General features: G+C 42.2%; 1 long non-coding RNA gene across 1 annotated transcript in view; it reads right to left on the minus strand.

Moving 5' to 3' along the window:
• Positions 1-21,956, minus strand: part of LOC309368219 — a 52,329-nt gene that overhangs the window by 26,457 nt on the left and 3,916 nt on the right. The window contains exon 2 of the long non-coding RNA XR_014167647.1: positions 6,565-6,794. This is a non-coding gene — a long non-coding RNA (uncharacterized lncRNA). The remainder of the gene's footprint in view (positions 1-6,564; positions 6,795-21,956) is intronic.

Here is a 21,956-nt window from a genome sequence, read left to right on the forward strand (position 1 = left end):
TATATTGGCCTTTTCAAAAAAAATATACGGAAATTATGTGTTCTACATGAACAAATAGTGAATTAACGTGGCAGTTCCCTAATAGAAAACTGAGATATAGCTATCATTATCTGGGTGACTCAGTTTCCTGCCCCAGAGAGCAGATGGTGTGGCTAATGGCATGGTGGGAATATGGTTAGTGTCTGCCCAGTAGGGTGAATGCAGCACGTTAACAGGAAACTGTGTGTGCTGGCTGATTTAAGGGTCTCCTGGCACAAAAGAAGTTCGTCTCCAGTCCTTGTGCTGGTGTGGGCTGAATGTAATCAAGCTGTAACAGCTCTGGAAATTCTCACAGCTGATGGCAAGGCATGTGGTAGGTGACCTGGCGGTTTCCCAATCTAATCGGTCTCAATATAAAAGATAATGTGTCTCCATAACGCTTAAAATACACACCCTAAAACCATAATGATTGATACTCCTGTCTAATGAAAGCTGCCTAATGTGAATCTATTTCTAACAGGTTTTGAATTACTTGTCATTAACTGGACTATTACTGGAACACAGTAACATATTTTATAGGTTAGGTATCCTTCTTGATTGAATTCAGTATCTACAATGACTTCTGTTAAAACTGCATGCTATAATCTGGCCAAGGCTTTCAAACCTGCAGTGTGAAAGGCTAATATGCATATAATCCTCCTCTCTCTCTTTTTTTTTTTTTGGATAAATATTCAGTCACTATTAAATATAATTAGATGCATGATCAGTAGACAGATCTGTTCTTTACCTATTACGATTAGTGTTCATAGTGTACTTATTGCAAAATGCAGCACAGGCATAACCCATGAAAATTGCAACCAGAATTCCTTTTAGCACCCCACTCCCCCCCCCCCCCAATCACTGCTGTATAAAGTGGCAGGGTGGAAGCACTTTTTTGGAAGCAGATGTGCTTGAAAGAAAGAGATGTCTTCAACTTCCATCACAGATTCTGTCCATGAAGGGAAGGACTCCAGAATGCCATAGGATGGGCTCCAAACAAAGGAAAGGCCTTGCCAAAAAGAAAAGGACACAGGTTTGAATGAAATTTGCATATCCTATTTTTAAAAATACACGTATGCACATTTAGAAGTCATCATTATTGTTTAAATCAGGGATTGCAAACGGGATCGCCCACTCCTGCCTGCCCGTATGTCAATTACCTGATGCCACTTTGAGGTCAGGTTACTTCAGTTCAAGGTCAGTGCTCCTGTTTCTTTGCTCTCTTCCTTTGCAGGTGTGGTTTGGCTTCAAGCTGCACTTGCGGAGGAAAAATGGTCCTTTGCAGGAGCCACTTACATTCAAACTGTGCATGGCTTGGATTGAACCACATCTGCAAAGGAAAATCCACGACGCAAGTGGGACACTGCATTTAGCCTAGCTTTTGGCAGAGATGGGTTCCACTCAGGAGCTCACATTGCAAGTGCTCAAGTGCAGGTGACCATAGTGAGCTTGCATTTGGTGCTGAATTTAAATTTTAAATAGAAATACATCTTGGCATTTTGGGGAAGACTGTGGCCACTGACCAGGTGTCCTGTGTGTCTGCTCAGTCTGCTGTCCAGGGGCTGGTGGTGGATGGGCAACATTAAGGCTTCCGTTGTCCCTTCCTAAAGTTATTTATCTCGAAATGAGAGACAGACAGGGCACTCTGCTCCTCTGTCAACCCATCAGACAGAAGATTGCTCTATGTACCGTTGGACATAAAGCCACCATAGACGGCCACTTGACATAGACTGTAATTGTTATTTGTCAAGAATCAGAATAAACATGGTTTATCGTACGGACATTTGGTGACTTGGTACTGTGATTATTCACAACAATCCTTTAGATAAGACCCTTCCATACAAGTTACAGCATTGTATTTCGCTCAGTATTAATTTCGTTGTTGCCCTAGGATTTCTATCCAGATGGATTGCAACAAGGAGAGGAGTACTTCATTAAAAAGATACTTCCCTTGAGGGGAAAAACACACACCCCAAGAATCCAAACATAACAGGACTGGACCAGTAATTGGGAAGAGGAGCTGGCTGGAACAGCTGTTCCTTGGACATCTCAGGAAAAAACAATTAGTGTGCATGTGCCTTCATTTTGCAATTAAGTTTCACTGGACTGAAAGCTGGACTGAAAGCTTTGTTAGGCATTAAGCATGACAGAAGCATCACATTTCACGAGCAGAATTACCACAGTCCCTCAATGGGAAAGGGTGACATTTGCTCAGACTTTCACCTTTAAATGTCCAAGGGAAAGGGCATTCAGCTGGACATATGCCCACATCAATCCAGCATATATAAACAGAGTACCGTATACATCCAGGCACATATGATTTCTGGTAGTTTTTCTGCTGGAATTGATAAATGAAATGTATCCTTGGGCATAGTCTTCTTTTTTAGAACATAGATGAATACATCCATGTCTCAAGATGAACACAATTGCCACATGGAACGGCAGAGACATATCTGCCTCCAAACAAAAGTCTTGGGCCCATCTTCCAGAGTTTTTGACAGGTTCTCCACTGCTTTGAAGCTATACTCATTCATGAAAAAGGCATTGAGAGCAAACTACAAGGAAAAATCCATACTTGCTGCCTTGTAGGACATTTTTGGGGAGAGGAAAAGGTTAAGGAGTAACCCTACAGAAATCCAGAATGGACTCCCTAAGATGGTGGGCCTTGTACGCCTCCTTCTGGCAACCCCTGCAGCCAAGCTGGTGCCAGATGTATTGTTCTGCTTTCCTTTGGATCACATCAGTGAGGCCGAGAGTGGGGTCTTTTCATCTGGGAAGCCCAGGCTTACCATACACACTGCCTAGACCAATGCAGCAAAAACAATGTGGGAGCCAAATGTGATTCTCCAGCGCTTTGACTTCACCCCCGGAGGCGCACTCCATTGTCTATCAAGTCAGATGGATACCAGCAACCTTTGTTGGAGAATGGACATTGGTAGCTATTCCCATGCAATGTCTAAGATCCAAATTGCATCAATCTTTAGAGACATGGGCACCTTGCCCATATCTTAAAAAGAATTCTCTTAGAGCCCATCTTTGGATATGTTGCATCAGTATGTTGATGAAATTGAGAAGGCATAAATAAATAAATACTTTAAGAAATAAGAAGCAAGTTACACAACAGATGGCCCCAAAGAGCTATGTTGAGTTTGAGGATTAACCAGGCCATAACAAAAAATATCATTGCAAATTGTTAGTGTTGATGTGTTACTTATTATTGCTGAACAGTGTTCCCTTTAGCTACCAAATGCCAAATGCTTAAATATGTAGAAAACCAAGTTGTCCTCTCCCAGCTGCTCCCATTTCAAGCTGCCAGCTGCATTGTCTAATCTTTTAAGGACTGCCAGGAGGTATTAATGGGCCCCATTATGCCTATCATATTGTCAGTGAGTTTAGATGAAGTCTTATTGTGGTATTAATCTGATCATTTGCTATTAATCAGTTTTGCATTGTTGCTGTTCTGACCTTAAAGCCCTAACCAGCCTAAAAAATGAAGGCAGAGCATATCACTAGATTTATAATGAAATGTAGAGTTCAAGAAAAATGTGGAATTACTGGTAACGTGCGAAATAACCATAGTGCCAACTTCATGTAAAGGACAGCTTGCAATTCTCTTTGCAACTTTTGACACTCGGTCTAAACTGAAAACTTTTGCACTTCTCTCTCTGTACTTAAAAAGTACCGGTATCTTTGGCAACCACAATAAAATAACTGTAATCTCCCTTGCTCTAGTTAAAATGGAAATGCTTCAAAATATGCCACAAGGCCACACCCCCATCTTACAGTTGAAGTATATGGCTTCCCTCAATGAATTGTAGTTTACCCCTCACAGATCTACAGTTCCCAGCAACCTTGACAAGTAGTTTGCACCCTGAATTCTTTGAGGAAAGCTGTGTGCTTTAATTGTAGGATATGGATATTATCATTCTTCCCTGCCTCCACCCCCCAAAAATTGTCTGAAAGGGGTAGTAAAATTACAGTGAAATTCTAAGGAGGGGCTGGGGAGAAAAAGTGGCTCTACCACCATAGTCATAGTTTTTTTTAGCTCTTGCCACCAGCCATGTCAGAAGCACACACACATGTGTGTGGTGGTGGGAGTATTAGCTTTCACTATTCCAAACCCTTGTTGGCATGACTGACAGGCACAAGCACTAAGCCCCTCAGAGGACCCTTGGGGCTTTGGATCCAGTGGATCCAAAGCTTCTGCCACTCTGCTCCCAAATGGTCCATTTCAGAGCTCACTGATTCTTACCGCCAGCAGTATGTCACTCCAATGGCAAAGGCCACTGGAGAGACCTCTCGACACAATCCCAGAATACTACACCATCTATCAACATGGGTGTCATGAACTGGCAGAACAATGGCAAGGAGGAAGAGGATCCTGGTGAGGGATGTAGCCAGGACTGGGACACACTGGGGCAAACTGGAGATGGGGAAGGAAAGACTGGTGTAAGAAGTACCTATTCATGGGGTGATAGATGATGATGAGGGGATGGGCACCAGCGCACAGGAACCAGAGCAGCAGGACCCATTACCAGAGCCAGAGGGGCCCCTGTCTCCACAAACACAGTGGGTTCTGAGACGTAGGGAGAAGTGGGTGGGACGATCCAGGAAATTGAGACAGGCAAGGCCTTACAGCCCAGCTCCCTAGCTGGTCAAGTAGGACTTACTAGCTCTGGGAGGAGGTGTGTGATTCCTCAGAGTAGACTCAGAACATGTGAGGGTCACACGCCTCGTCAAGCCCAGATGCTGCAATAAGTTTACATAGTAAAAAAGGGCTGCAGAGCTGAGGTGCTGTGTCTGCTCAACTGCCCATGTTGATGGACTTCAGTTTGGATGCTGCAAGAGCTCTGTGGGACTGTGGACATGTGAATTGACCCTGGACTAAGGACTTGACCTACTGACTTGCTGCCAGGTAGGCCAGGGGTTCAGAGCAATGGATGTTTGCAGGATTGCACCATGGCAAAAAAACCATACTTTTTAAAAAGGTATATTTTACCAAGAAAGGTCCATCTGTACCTGAAAGCTTTCAGGTGCCACTGAGTTTTGTAATTTTAAAGATATCTGGCAACATCCAACTAACAATAGGCACGTTTACTTCCCTCGATTTCAGTGTGAGAGAAAAGCATGTGTTAAACTTTCTCTCACTGAAGTCCATGACCCTGAAACATGCTTACTTTTGACGAGACCATACCCATTTTGTTGTTTCCTTAAGAACACACACAGAGACACTCACAACTCATACAAAAGATCACCAAACAACAAACACCAATCCTCAGAAAGTTAGCAGATTCATAACAATATATAGCACTTGCAAAGTTAAAAGAAACTAACTTTGCCAACTTCCCCAATGTGCATTATTTTTTGCCATCCTTCATTAACGCAGGCATAACTTATTCACAAAACCCATTATTTTAATAACCATTATTTCAATACTGGCATTTACTTTGTTCTCTTTTTCCCCAAATTAACCCATCTGGTTTCTAATCAAAAGATTTTTTATGAGGTAGGTTTTAAAATGTTATTGTTGATTTTCTTGTTTAATAATCATTCTGTAATTGGATGTTAGCCAAATATAGACAGCTATGTGTGTATAAAGATTAAGAATACATTCTGTGGATAAGCAGTGGCTGTGGACTCCCTCTACCACTCCCCCATACCCCAATTTTGGGTCAGAGCACTCTCTTAAAATTCAGTGGGAGGTAAACAAAAGAGATTTCAGAACTCAGATAGCCCTCTCCCTCAGATACCCTCCCCCTCTCCTCCTAACACCACACCAAATCCAACTTGTTAGATGCAGCGTTGCCAATTTCTAGCTTTAAAAGTCTTTCCATTTAGACCTGGTTTCATTGTTGTTTTTCACCACTGGGAAGAATGCCATGTTCTGCAGTTGTCTTCTGCATCAACTGCACAATGTAAACTACCAAAAACCAACCACCCTCCCTTGGAAGTGTCATATGGAGGCAGTGAAAGTCAAAGCACAGAAAAGCACTGGGGCATTGATGAAGTTCTATCACAGTAAGGGAGAGCAGCTGATTGAATCCACTGTAAAGATATTTGGTAGTGAGGAGCTTACCCAAATGCTTTATGGCCTTGAAATCTGGGGCTCTGATTCGAATAGTTTTGGAAACTGTGCAAAACATTTATTATTTTAGGGGGGGAAGCTATACTCTCTACCATCAGGAATATCGGCAGGTCTTCTTTGTACAGAATTTGGGTGGCCAATCATTAAGGCAAGAACAAACTGCACTCAGTTAAAGTATTTTAACTGTGCTGTGCTATATGGAATTAAGTGATAACCAACTCTGGAAAACAGCTTGTCAAGATGTTTCGGACTATTATTACTTTCCAGAACTCAGCTCTGCTTTGCCCTTGAATAAGTATCAACTAAGGAATTGGCTCTCCTGGATAGAATCCAGAAGGGATCTGCAACTGATTCTGATCTCCCAAATTTCCCCTTGGAATCCACTCTTGAGAACAGAGCATCTTAGCACTGGTTATCTGACCCTACTCTCACCAGTTTCCTTAAGAAATGCCTTTACTGACCCGTGTTTCCAAGTGATGATCAGTGCAGTCTTGGATGGCTGCTACAAGGTCCAGTACACAGATTGGCTTTGTATTTGTGGTCAACCTCAGGTGGAAGATCTGAGATCCAAGAGATCACTTTCTGAAACTTTGTTCACACACGCAAGCAGATACAACCTGGCAGAAATGTTTCCGTTTCTTTTGAGTGACAATAATAGCTTTGCAACACTGAGTGGCCCTCTATGCACTGGCTGAAAGAAAGAAAAGCAGAAGGAATTAGAGAAATCACAATAAATTATTGTGGTGATTCGGAGGTTTAATTTGAAACCAAGCTGGATTTGAGCTTGTTGGTGCCTCTGGTAACCTGCCTCTTACATCATGGATGGTGGTTCATATTATGGATGTATGATTTGTATTGTTTATTGGCACTGTTGTGTGGGTTTGTCATGGCCTTTGGCTAAAACAATGAACTTATGTTGATTTGATTGATCTGCCAAAAGCACAAGAAGCTACTGAAAATGAATAAATCACATTCTAGAACTTCATAAACCCAAATAAGGATTGCAAAGAAAAACTATGGCAGCAGCCCATAAAATGCTGGTTGTTTGGGGGTTGTTGTTTTTAAGCAGAAAGGGATACCAGGAAAGGCTTGATTTGGATAAACTTTTCTGTGACTACTTTTGCTGTTTTACGTCTGCAGTGCTTTCCACACTGGAGGCCAAGATTTCATTGTAAGAGCTAAGATAGAGTTCTCAGAACAATAATGGTATATCGACTGAGGGTATGGGTTGTATTTCACTGCTTGTGGTGCAGCTGTTCTTCTCTCCAGGCTTCTACAGAAGGGAGGCACCTGTATTTTTTCATCCGACAAATATGTATGGCCTACCAGATATCCGATAATTTATAGGCAGACATCTGCTGTTTCCCAGCTGTTGTCAGAAAAACTTCTAACGCTAACATTTTCTTGTCACTGACACAAAAATAACCATCGAGCTCATGTTTAAAATCAAGCTCATGTTTAAAATCAGAGGCAGAAATAAAAGTTGGGGTATTTTTAGAGTGTTTGTATTGCTCCTCCTTAGCCAACAACTGACTTCAGTTACATTTTGTTAAGTCTCTCTCATTTTTCTGTGGTTGACTTTACTTGAGGATCTCACAAGGATTTGGCATCTTCTAAATAGCCCTGCTAAATTATGAACATAGTGACAGCTTCATTTGTTGCATAAACAGAAGGCTTTTTGCTTTGATGGAACTGCTCTTTTATTGGTTATTTTCTGTAGACCCAACATGTCACTAGGAAGAGGTGCAGTATACTCTACTCCCAATAAAATAAGTTGGTCACCTGCTTCTGCTAAGGATGTGCCTTAAACTCCACATTTTCATTAGAACTGTAAACACATGCTTTAATATTCTCTCACGATCCTTGTCTCCTGAGAAGTGGGAAATTTATGGCAGTCTTTGCAAGGCCAGATTCCATAGAATGAGACTTTTCTGTAAATGTAAAGTGTCTGCAATAAGTCATTTTCAAATGTGCAGGTTGAGCAAATATTATGGAGGAAGCAGAAGCAAGCGCACTGGTAGGCAGTGTTAGCCCCTAACAATGGGTCATTTAGGCTAAGTTCATGCTCCTGCTAATTGTGCACTCACAACAGCAACAGAAGTATAGTGTCCAGATCAAGAGAAGTAATAGTACCACTCTATTCTGCCTTGGTCAGACCACAGTTGGAATACTGTGTCCAATTCTGGACATCACAATTTAAGAAGGATGTTGACAAGCTGAAGGAGCATGTCAGAACTATCACAAAGCTACATGTGACTTCAGAATCTCAGTCTGGCTTCTCCAAGATATGATCAGATTATTATAGCAATGAATGAACAGTTTTTAAAATAAAAAACCCCTAGGGATGAAATACTTCCCTAAGCCTAATAATGTCAGGGGTCAACATATTCATGCCAATGGAACATTTTCACATGTGTCAGAGTAAGCCTAAGGAATATTTTAAATGTTTGCTTTCAGAGTTGAAAAGTTTAATTGCAGCCCAAAGAATGACATGTGTTGAAAAGCCTGAATTAGAAGCTTTTGTATTCCAACTCCCCACCCCCACCCGCTGCCTTAAGCTTTGCTTGGGTAGCATTTCACATCCATTATGTTTTCCCTTTCATCACGTTTGGTGAATTAGATTTATGCAAGACTATTTTGCAGTTAAATACACATTTTGTTTTTACAGTCTGCCAATTTACAGGCATTAAATGTATGAATTAATAGTGCTTAAGATTAATGCAATAAAGTTTGTTTAGTTTAAAGAAGCGCTTTTGTTCCAAAGTACTATTAAATCTTTACATAAGACATTAAACCAAAGTGTCTTTGATTTGACTCTGGTAGGTGTCCAAATAACGTTTATAGAAAATGTGGCAGCTTTTCAATTGAGGAAAGGGATAAACCACCTTCTTTAGCATTTATTCCCTGGTCCTGACATTCAAGGGTGTAAGTACTGCTAAATACACAATGGTTATTCTGTGTGCCTTCTACACAGACACAGCAATGCTATTTTCTCAGTTAGGGTTTGCAAACTGTACATGGAATAATCTTGCTCTGTATACTCAAATCTCAGCCTTGTATACTATAACAATCTGCATTAAATGAAGAAAATGTACCATAGTGAGTGAGAACATAATTTTAAAAGATTTGCTTTCTGAAATCTCAGCCTTGAGACTTCGCAGGTGCACTCACAAAAGGGATTTTATGTGATGATGATATTGTGTATGAATCCTTTTGGTTTTTTTGGAATGAATGGATTAACTTCCAAACACATAAATTTAGCATTTCAGAGTTTAGACACATTTATAAAGGTATGAGTTGTGTCTGCAACCGTTTAAAACAACTAAACAAAACACTTCCATTGTTTTAAGGGCAGTTTAATTTTTCAGTATTGTTATGTCTGTACAAGTAAATAGAGCATACTTTCTACAAGTGTAGACACGTTTCCAACCCTAGGAACCCTCTTAAAGTGTGGATAGGGGGCATTCAGTGTGTGTGTGTGTGGCAGATTGATGATCCTGGCTGCCATCGCAAATCTCTCTTCTCACAATCCTAGGCTGCTTCAACTTTGGGAAGTGAAGGTGTCACTCCCACAGCCCCACATGCTACCCATCTGCGCTTTGTCAGGCAGAACTCATATCCCAGGCTTCAAGAAAGAGACAAACAAGGTCCTGTTATCAGACTTCTCTTGTGTTTTTTGGGGGTGTGTGTTTGAAAATGCACAGGGCTGTCTTTAGCATATGCACCACCAGGGTGCAAAGATCCACCCAGCGCCCCCAAAAATTTTAGGGGGCAGACTCAAAGTTGTTGAGCTTTTTGGGAGGAAAGAAGCCGATGATGCAGAAATAGCTGCCTTTGTTTCCTGATCCTTCGGGAATATTTGATGCTACGGAGTAACAGAGTGACGGAGGGGTCCATTGCTTTTTACTGCTGCCAGTACATTTGGCGCCCCACCCAGAATTCAGCACTCGAAAGCACCGCACCCCTTGCATCCCGAGTAAAGACGGCCCTGAATATGCAAATGCAGAATACTGAACCCCTGTTTTTGGATATCCCTATATTGGTGAGTGAATCAACAAGGCTTAAGGCTGCAATCCTTACTCATATACTTGGGAGTAAACCCTAATGACCTTAATGGGACCTGAATAGACATTATACAACTGTTCTGTAAATTCCTTTGTGCAGAGGGAGGGTTCTTGTCCCATGCATAAGGGTAGGACATACAGAACATTCTGGCAGGGATCATTCACAGGCATTAAATGAGAGGTGGGGAACCTGTGGCCCTACAGATATTGTTGGTGTCTGCCTCCGCCCATCGGCATGGCAGCATGACCAATGGTCAAAGGCAATGCTCCAGCAACATTTGGAAGGCCAAAGAGTCCCTTTCCCTATGTTACATACACATCCTGCTCTTACTAGCTTTATCGCCACCTAATTTCATATAACTGGCATACAGTCACATGGCGACTGGCCTTTGAGCAGCTTTTTAGAAAAATGAAAAATGAAATATAAACAGCACTGGAACTATGAAATCATTTGTGCATCTCCAATTAAAAGCATGTATGTCAAACAGACATTTCAAAGGCACTTCCTGCATCTTGTCTCTAAGGTCCAAATCACAGCAATTAGGCAATTATGTCAGTCCCTTGGGTAAGCTGGAAATGAAAAAGTTCATTCGTTCTCGGCTTGATTACATTTGTATCTATTTATTTTTTTAAGCCTGCCCATTTTCATTTCCTCAGCCATAAGTACACACAACTCATTTAATTTATATGCACAGAAAATCTCTCAGGGTACATTATAAAACCACACCATCCATCCATATCTCACCAGAGCTAGAAGCCCTGAAGGCTGCTTATATATATGTTACAATTTATGTAAAGTTTGAGTTTGCTTCAGTTCTTCAGAATTCCAGAGGAAACCTCGTTCTCGGGCAGAGCATATGCTTTGCCTGCAGAAGGTCCCAGATTCAGTGGCGTAGCGTGGGGGGCGCAGGGGGGCCGGCCGCACCAGGCGCAACATCTGGGGGTTAGGGTTAGGGGGCGCAAATCCATGGGTTAGGGGGTGCAAATTACTTGCCTTGCCCCGGGTGCTGACAACCCACGCTACGCCACTGCCCAGATTCAATCGGATAGGACTGGGAGAGACCCAAAACCCTGCAGAGCTGCTATCACTCAGTGCAGACAATACTGGTCTCAATGGACCCAATAGTCTGACTCAACAGAAGGCAGCTTCCTATCTTCCTATACTCTTGGTTTCCACAGAAGACTACATTGGCAATGAAGTCACATTCCCTCCTGGAACCATAAGGCATATTGCTCCTTTCTATAAAAAGGAAGGGGTTAGAAAAGAGAAATGGATCCTACAGCAACTAGTTCAATATTTTGTCTTCTGAAATTAGCTATCCAGGGCTCCAGAACTCTCTCCCAGGAGAGGTACACATGAGTTACCTTTGTTGCTAAGTCTTTTAGTGGCAAATTAAAACTATTTTAAGAGAAGGGGAGAGAGGCAAGGGGACGGGGAAGAAGAGGCAGAGAAAAAGGAAGGGAGATGAAAAAACGCAGATGAAACACAGTTAAAGAATTAAAAGTGAGTCCCATATTCCAGGTTTGGGTAAAGGATGGATCCTAGACTGTCAAAAAGACTGCTGGATTGGGAAAAGGATTATGAAGCAAATACAAATCCAGCCTGGCAGATCACGATTTCTGTTTTTATAATCTGTTGTTTGTATTACTAGGATTTTCATTTTATTAGAAACAATGTTTTATAGACCATCCCTGTTGTTGCTACTACTGCTGGAGATATTATTTACTGAAGATTTTTCATTGCAATGGAAATTGGCAAGAGCATCAGTTGTGTCATTCCAGCTCATTTCAATTAGGCTTGTGCTGGAGATGTCCCTGGTGAGTTGCACCCACCACCTCTATTGCCATGTGTTGCTCAGGCCACTTGAATCATCACTGCACAAAAAGCCATTCTGAAACATTCCTCTCCAACTTGTGAAGCAGGTGTTCATGCTGCTGAAATTCCACACCACGACACTGTAAAACCTTTGCTGGGAACTGACATTTTATGACCAGGAAAATGAAACACACGAATTAGTGTAATTTAATATATTGTGTGCTGTTCTTTCTTGGGCATTGTATCTTTCAGTTACAACTTTTAATTCACTTTTTCCGTCGTCACTGATAAATGATTTTGGTGAGGAAAGTTATTTATGTAGCTCTGTGCTTTTCTTACACCCGGATTCAAAATGCATTTAATCTCATCCAGCTCAAATTAGTTGGACTTGTGACAGGCAAGCTGATACTATAGTTTTGCTTCAGCAGTGGTGCAATCCTACATATGATCATTCATAGGAAAGTCTCAATGCAGCATATCCTACTTATGATCCTATGTACTCATAGCAGAGAACAAACCACAAGAGTATAAAGAAACCCAACATAGTGACATCAACAGGCACTCCCTCAGTACCTCTCTATTACAGTAATCTAATCTACAGGGGTAGGGGACGCGGGTGGCGCTGTGGTCTAAACCACAGAGCCTAGGGCTTGCTGATCAGAAGGTTGGCGGTTCCAATCCCCTGACGGGGTGAGCTCCCATTGTTCGGTCCCAGCTCCTGCCCACCTAGCAGTTTGAAAGCACATCAAAGTGCAAGTAGATAAATAGGTACCACTCCGGAGGGAAGGTTAACGGTGTTTCCATGTGCTGCTCTGGTTTTGCCAGAAGTGTCTTAGTCATGCTGACCACATGACCTGGAAAAACTGTCTGCGGACAAACGTTGGCTCCCTCGGCCTGTAGAGCGAGATGAGCGCCGCAACCCCAGAGTCGTTCGCGACTGGACTTAACTGTCAGGAGTCCTTTACCTTTGCCTTTTTAATCTACATGGAAGGAAGAAGTTCCTGCCCTAACCAAAATTGGGAGAAACATAGAAAGCTACTGTAAACTGAGTGGGTCCATCTGTCCATCTAGGTCAGTATTGTCTCTACATAGACTGGTACATAGACTAGGATTTCAGACAAGGCTACCTTCCAGCCCTACCTGCTAAGTTCTAAGGAACTTTATGTACAACTAGGAAGGAGCTGAGCTTTCACTATTAACTTTTCATACTGGATAATTTTGGAACACTGGAGGCTAGAACCAACTCAGGAGGACTCAGCTGAGATCACATGCTTGGATAAGTTGGGAGGGTCTTTCTGTGCCTGTCTATAGTCTATTTCCTCCAGACAATTTGTGTGCTTTGATCATAGGAATATAGGAAGCTGCCTTATACCAAGTCAGACCATTTTGATGCTTCTGCACTGCACTTTGTTAAGGAGTCATTTGATCCCTGGATGATGTTTTAAACTGAAATTGAATGACAGAGAAGACTGGGAAACACAAATTAACTTAATTTACTGAAAACAAGGCATCTGCACCCACCACCACTCTAAGTTCTAAGTAGCCTTAATTTTGTTGTTAGAGCTTCCACAATTCTCTTAAATCAGCATTGTGCAAAATTATATTATATTAATAAGCAAGTTGCAGTTTAATCCTGTAAACCAGCCGTCACCAACCTCCAGATGTCGTTGGACTACAACTCCCATCAGCGCTCTGCCAGCATGTGCTACCAGTAAGGAAATTAATCAAAGCTTCAGAGATCAATTTTTCAAATAGAATCTGGAACTGTGACTGACTTTATGAATATGTTACCGATAGGTAGCCGTGTTGGTCTGCCATAGTCAAAACAAAAAAAATTCCTTCCAGTAGCACCTTAAAGACCAACTAAGTTAGTTCTTGGTATGAGCTTTCGTGTGCATGCACACTTCTTCAGATATACTGTGTATCTGAAGAAGTGTGCATGCACACGAAAGCTCATACCAAGAACTAACTTAGTTGGTCTTTAAGGTGCTACTGGAAGGAATTTTTTTTGTTTTGTTTATGAATATGATAAATGAGTTTGCAGTGTGAGTGCCTAAGTGTCCATTAGAAAACTCTTTGCACATCATATCATTGATGACATGGGAGAGATAACAGCAGACTGTGATGGTTAACTCTCAACATCAACTCTGCTGACAGACCAACTGCCTTGCCTGCCTCAACTGTAACCTAGCAGCAGCCATTCCATCAGGCTGCAGTAGAGGAAGAGAATGGAAGCAAGGCTGCTCTATCAGCTCTTTTAAGAGACCAGCTGCCTTCGGCTCTATTTCTCCCACATCTGGCACGGAGCAGTAACCATCCTGTCCGATATCCTGAACTGTTTCCATGCTACCAGTTGTTATCAGAACTGTAACTTTTAAGAACTGGTACCAGAGTTTGTTTTCCCCCTTCACCCTCCCCATCCCTTTTTCCTTTTGTGTTGTGTCTTTCAGATTGTAAATCTAAATGCAGGGATTGTCTCATTTTAAAAATCGATTTGTAAGCCTTTCCAGCAGAAAAGCATAATAAAAATGCTTTAAACAAACAAACTTATTTCTTCTCATTTTTTGCGTGCTTAGCAAATGACGTCTCAGGCATGGCTGCCTCTCAATGCTTCTAATAGTACCCTGCCTGGGGGGAAAAACAAAGGGGACAATAACTCTTCAAGGATAGCACCTACCTTCCCATTGCCAGCTGTAGAGGCAATGAGGCAGAGAGATTCTTATTCAACCAATTTTTGCTGGTGTAAGACTATTCTTTTCACACACTGCATTTCAGTGGAAGGTGCAGATTCTAATAAGCTTTCATCTCAGTTTTATGTTAAAATGGCAAATATTTTATGTAGGAATCTTGGGTGTCCTCCCCACCACCACCTGCCTCTCTTGTTGTTGTTTTTTTTTTTCATGATTTCTTGCTGAGCGTATATCTTTGTAGTGCCCTGATGGAAATTTCCTATACAGAGTTGCAGAACAAGGTGTCAAATCCTTTATAGAGATTTGCGGGTGACATCAAAAGGCTTCACTTCATTGCCGTGGCAGGCTCTACCCAAGTGTCACATCTGAATCTTAATATGAAATCCACATTGGCTTAATGCCAGCTAAGCAAAGAGCAAATCCTTTCTGCAAATGACATCCTTAGATGAGCATTTGAATTAGAGCGAGCAAAATGCCAGCTTAAATTGCAAGAGAAAATGGGAAAAATGCATGTATGACGTAATGTATTTGCTCTGTGGCCTCCCCACCCCCAGGAGAGAGTCTGCTAGCAGGAGAAAGCAGATTACTACAATTTCAACAGCCAGAGGAGTCCCAGAAAAGATTTATCTGGCTGGGGCCTTCTTAGGGTAGCTGGGATGCTTGGAAGAACAGCACAGGTAGACTTTATTAAGGGCTTCATACAGGCATGTACAACTTGTGTCCCATCAAACTTATTAGCTGTGCTTTGGGGGGGCAGCTGAGGCTTGGCAACCCCCCAGTTTTGCAGTCTAAGTAGGCAGCGTATGGAGTCATTGGCGAGCTGGGTGTCTGGTGGGCTACCTCACAAGTTGCACAAGCTTTTGACTACACAACTTTTGACTGCAGCCGCTCCAGCGACAGTGCCTCATCAGTGCCCAGATTATTGCCCAGTTTACCTGGTCTGTACCTTGATGTGTCAGCAGTGTGACCCAGAGAAATGTCTTTGAGAAAGATATTCACACACCCAGGTGTGCTCATATTACTGCATTCATGGTCTGCTTGTGGGTTTTTCAGTGACATCTAGTTGGCTGCTATGAGAACAGGATGTTGGAATAGATCCACCTTTGGCCTGATCTAGCAGAGCTCTTCTTGTGGGGAAATTGCAGTGAAACATAACTATGCAAGAGTGCTTGTTAATGCATGAAGGGGTTAAGACCACAGGGTTGTAGTGCTAGGCTCAGTTAGATCACACACCCTCACTTCTGATGAGGGAGGAAGTGAAGCTGCTTTTCTTTTGTTTCTTCATTCACTTCACACCATGTAATTGACCAGAAAGGACGTGCCTGAGTTCAGACTGCATACTTGAAGATAACTTTCTGTATTTTGTAACCCAAGAGTATTCTGTGTTCTCCTTGCTGCTGCATGGAATAACACATGAATCAGACCTTTCAATTTTGTAAGTAAATCATTTTAAACTTAGCAAGGTGTGGTCTGCTCATTGCCAGAAGCATAGAGAAATGGTCAAGAGTTGTAAGCAGTGGCGTAGCGTGGGGGGTGCAGGGGGGGCGGCCGCACCGGGCGCAACATCCGGGGGTTAGGGTTAGGGTGCGCAAATCCACAGGTTAGGGGGCACAAATTACTTGCCTTGCCCCGGGTGCTGACAACCCACGCTACGCCACTGGTTGTAAGCAAACTAAAAGGGATATCAAAAGGGATTTAACAACCTTTATTTCCATGCTGTACTGCTGCTTAACTCTAAGACTGGTTTAAACTTTGCTGGGTGCTGTCACCTGCCGGAGAGTGTGCAAAGTCCCACATTTTGAATCCAGCGTCCAGCTGATTTTTTAAAAAAATTATCCACACATGTGTCATGGATCTTATTTTCATCCCACACTTCTTATATGGAAAAAGGCAACCCCTACAGGTCCCAGTATACCGTATTTGGAGCTTTAAAGCTTAGAACCTGAACACAGTATCGTACTCAGAAAGAGACCACGATAAATTGCAGTTAAGACTGACAAATATATATTCCCTGTACCTGATCCTCGTCAATGTTCTAGCTGCTGTGTTTTGTACCAACTTTAATTCCTGAACAGAGGTGGCCCCACGCAGAATGCATCATAGAGGGATTTTACCAGTACATGGATTACATTCCGAAAGCTAGTTTTCCAGTGATCACGAGAATATCTCCTGCCCTTAATTCCCATTGATGAAACATCAACTGATCATCAGCAAGCCCTGAGCCTAATAAATTAACTAGCATTTCTAACACTACTCTGAGGAGTTATTAAGACAGGGGATCACCCTGGCCCGAAGCTTAGCGCATGGTGGATATCGGCAGAGATGTGCATCCAGCCCCTAAAAGAACCCCTCTCCCAAATGCACAGATGTATCTCAAGATTTGTAGTTCCTGTCTTTTGATTCCATACGTAATGTGTTCTTCATTATGGTGTTAGACGCTTTCCAAGTGGCAAGTAGACAAATAGTCTGCACACAATTGGCCTATGAAGTACTATTTCAAATTCTTTGACTGCTTCCATGGGACAGATCTCCCATGCTACAGAATCATAGGGTGAAGAAATGGAAATAGAAAGCAGAACCTATAGTCTGTTATTAGTTGCGGCCTAGAATCTATTCTCCCCCACCCAAGCACTAGTCACAGAAATGATAAACATGAAGTATGGAAGAAGAAGAAGAAGAAGAAGAAGAAGAAGAAGAAGAAGAAGAAGAAGAAGAAGAAGAAGAAGAAGAAGAAGAAGAAGAAGAAAGCTCACCCCACCCCACCCCACCCCAAGGGACTTCTAGTGTAGAATTGTTGAATGAGGGATGTCCCCAGTTTCCTGTCATGGTCATGACAAAAGTGGCTGTTTAAATCATTTCTGCTGCACAGTTTCCTTTGGAATCAGAGGGAAAGCTTCGGCTGGTGGTAAAGGAAAGGAAGGTCAACCTCTCCCACAACAGAACAGCTGCCAAGTCTACAGGGATATTGTGCTCTCCAGCCCTGGTTGCAGGCCTGTGTCTCTCCCTTTGATCTAGCAGCAAGTAGTTCTGTGGGCCCCAGGAGGCCTCAGAGGTGCTGAAAGCTTTGATTTGAGAAGGGCCAGTCCCACCACAGGCTTGGATCTTCCAGCTGCTTCAAATCTCATCTGACTTGAAATTTAACAAACAAGTATCTTGAGCCAAATACAAACATTTGCAAAGCATTATTCTGTCTCGGCAGTTCAGGATGACAGTTTATTTTTAAGTTCATTTCAAAAGCTTTTTGTCTTTCAGCGTTTTTTGTTTTTTAAGAAATAGCTCAGTGGATAGTTTTTCTCCTTTGTGTAGTGGTGGTCCTTTTGCAGCCTAAAAAAGGATAATTGGTTCTATTATATGGTGGGGAAATGTGGCTGAATCTCCAAAGTTACCCTCTCACTGCTGCCTCCTTGATAATGGCAGCAACTGAAAAGAAGGACCTTACAGGGCAGGGTGGGGGTACTATGCGCGAGGCTTGTTCCAGACTCTGAGCAGATGGTGGCAATGATTGCCATCCTCTGTTGTCTAGCTTTTCTTGCCGTTGTGCCGGCACAGATTCGCCTGGACCAACAGCCCTGGGATGCTCGCCTGTTCCATATTATTGCTTTTAACGATGAGGAATTCAAATGCATTTTTCTCCACAAAACACTCCAGTTGCAAGAAAACATTTGCAACACTCAAAATTACAAAATGTTTATGTCGGAAATGTGTAATTTCCCCCTTAGCTAGAGTGACAAATGTGACAAGTGTGTGTGATGCGATCGTAGAAGCACTTATTAGATGGTGCCGATGACAAGCTAGACAGATGCAGAACATTTTATGAACTAATTTTAAGTTCTTTTGGGGTTTTTTGAGGCTCTGAGAGCTTCCCATTGTCTGTAAGTATTCATCTAGCTCTCCCCAGAAAGGCCCATTTCCCCCACAGCAGAGCTCTTTAAGAGGAAACAGCCTTGCAGTGGGCAGGAAAACTGTATTGCTGCTTTCCAACATATGTTTGGAGGCTCATCCTGGTCCTGTCCTTTAAAAATCATTGGGGCACCAATGGACACAGCAGTTGCTGTGACTCACATACAATTGCTCTGCTAGCCCCTTCATTCCCCTCCTATAGCGAGTCAAAATATTTGCCCTAAAGTGAGTAGGATATGAGGTTGGGTGGACAGGAACAGAGGTTGGCTCAGAGCTCTTAAAGGGGCAGGCACCAAGTGAAGACCTAGCGTTTCTACTACCCACAATGGACATTGGTGCTCAGGGAACAAGAGTGGCATTCCGCTATCTAAAACATGATAAATGTATTTTCCAGCAGTTGCACCAGTTTCTCATATAGGGGCTGGTTAGAAATAACAATAAAAAATATTTTGAATATACAGCCCTGTGGTGTGCCACATTTTGATGACATTGTAGTAAACTTTAAAGACATCTAAAGCCTAAGACCTATTTCCTTTGTACTCCATCTCTGAAATCTGCATCTTTTGATGAAACGAACTGGCAGCTTCTAGGCTTTTAACTAACAGGCTGACGCTGCTTTGTCATTCCTGATTCTGGATCCTGTCTCGTGATCAAAAGAAAACAAAAGGAAAATCTGTATCAAAGCTATCATCTTCCAAATACTTGTGTATTTCTTTAATTTATTGCATGTGAGCTGATCCCAAAAGGAATTGTGCTGGGTACTTAATGTTAAGCATATGCATATACATGTTTATAGGATCATGGCCAAGGAGATATTCATTTCCCCATATCTAGTTTGAATTTGCTGTCAGAAAGTTTGTAGGCCTTTAAAGCAGTGTGCTCTGGGAGCTCTCCAGATCTTAAACATTTTGTGATGTTAATTACATTTAAAAGCTATTGGTTTTGCAGACAGTTTGGTTCCCTGCCAAGCTGTGTCTCCAGCTGAACCGTCTTGAGTTCTGCTTTATATCACTGCATTGGTATTGTCAGTCTTCCTGTCCCAAATCACCAAACTCCAGGTGTGTATCTGACTTGTCTGCATTCTGCTCAGGGTTACACAAACTTTTTAAAGGCTTAAGGGCTTCAGTGCAGAGCACAAGGCCTGGTTATACTCATCTATGTGCATCTTGACCCAGGGGGAGACCCTTCAAGATTTTCAATAGCAACCACAAGGAGTTAGCACTGGAATTTTCATCTGTGGCTGAAATAGTTTATTTTGCAATCTGGCAATTTACAAAATGACACACACATAGAGATGCAGTGGGTCTCCACTAACCCACAGGACTGGTGCTCTGGGAGTTGTTGCTTTCAACATTTGTCTATATTAAAAATATATGCTTCTTTTAAATCATTGCCTACCAGGGCTATATTTGTGCTGGAGTACCAACCATCAATTGAAGCTGGCTTCTGTAGCTCCAGTGGGCTCATACAAAACCATAAATGACACATAAATAGTTTGGAGGAATGCTGCACACTTTACAGCCTTACTGTGTTGTGCATCTATTAGCACAATCATCACAGTGTCACTTCAGAGCAGGTCCAGTGCCAAGGGCCTTCTGGCGGTTCCCTCACTGCAAGAAGCCATGTTACAGGGAACCAGGCAGAGGGCCTTCTCGGTAGTGGCACCCACCCTGTGGAACGCCCTCCCACCAGATGTCAAAGAGAACAATAACCAGACTTTTAGAAGACATCTGAAGGCAGCCCTGTTTAGGGAAGCTTTTAATGTTTGATGGATTACTGTATTTTAATATTTTTTTGGAAGCTGCCCAGAGTGGCTGGGGAAGCCCAGCCAGATGGGTGGGGTATAAATAATAAATTATTATTATTAACTCCAAGAACAAACCTATCAGCACAGTGACTCTATCACCAAACCCTAGGATCAGACTGCTTGGCAGATTTAAATATTTCCTTTACACTACAAAGTTGCAGTGCAATCCTAGAGCATATTTACTCAGAAATAAGTCCCACGCTATTCAGTGTGGCTTAACCCAGAAAGGTGTGCATAGGACTGCAGTTCATGGGAAAAGTAAAGGAATTAGAAGTTCTGAAATTTACAAATCTGCACAATTCAGGCACAGACTACCATTGTTTCTCATTTCTTCTCTTCAGCACCATGTAATTGGGGGCGGCGGCGGGGGGGGGGAGTGTTTCAGTCATATAAAGACTGCAAATAGACAAGTCACCAACCTGTAGTTACAAGTCATAGAGCTTGCCTGCATCCTGCTCCTAGAATTATTTATTTGTACATGCATTTTGCCTGAAGGGTCTGAATTGGGAGATTGTGTTCTCTGTAGTGCCCTGGGATTTCAGTCATTCTGTTTACAGCGACATGAGATTCAGCCACAGCAAAGAAGCATCAGCTCTGTTGCTCTAGTAACAAAGCGATGGACCCCAAGGTCAGTTACACACATTAAATGGCAACTGTTGTCGCTGTGCAGACCACGTATGTGCCTGTACAGACACTATGAATAACTACAGGTTATCTAACTAGCTTCCTCCATGGCTAGATAAATGTACAGTAATTCTTCCAAATACACTGAGTGTGTTAACATTTGGCTTTTAAAAACAAAATCAAGTTTATAAATAAGTTCCCTTAGACCTTGAAACACAACTCTCCCTGATTAGCACATTTGCTTCAACCAAAGCTGTGAATGTGTTCTTTCATAGCATAAACCTTTTGCTTAATTTGATTTTTTCCCCTGGAAACAGAGGTTTCAGTAGACCTATTCTATTTGCATTAACCTGCATTAATTAAATAACCTATTTGCATTAATTTTATTTAATCCAAAGTACTTGAATGTCCTTGATTGCTACATAGGAAGTTATTACTGGCGTGACTGATGATTCTGTTGCTTTTCAAGGATGAACATTCTGGTTTGGCCACAGAGATCCTGTGAACAGGAATTTTCCCATTAAAAACAGAGGCAGCAGCTCCATGCAGACATCCTTTTGGACATGCTAAGAACTGAGCTACAACTTCAGGCCACTTCCAGATTGTTACTATTTGTGGGTATGATTCAATTAAAAGTGGATTTGGTGCTCTTGTGCAAAACCCCTGATTACAAACCACAAATAACCCCAGGACAGGAAAATACACCATATTTTGTGCAAACGAATCAGGACAAATGCTCCATAAACAGGTTGTGTGAAAGAAGCCTCAACTGAATTAAATGGGAAGTGTTCATCATAGAAAGCCCTATGCACACAGAGCATCTGTGAAGTTCTGGATAAGGTGCGTGAGATGAGAAAGTCAATGACTAAACAGGATGCTTTGTTAAATAGATAAAATGTATTGCTCTGAAAAAGCAAACTATGAAGTTAGGGGAAAATAACCACTGAAGGTG

Source organism: Podarcis melisellensis, assembly GCF_964234715.1.
Source record: "Podarcis melisellensis genome assembly, chromosome: 4".
In the NCBI taxonomy this organism is placed as follows: Eukaryota; Metazoa; Chordata; class Lepidosauria; order Squamata; family Lacertidae; genus Podarcis; species Podarcis melisellensis.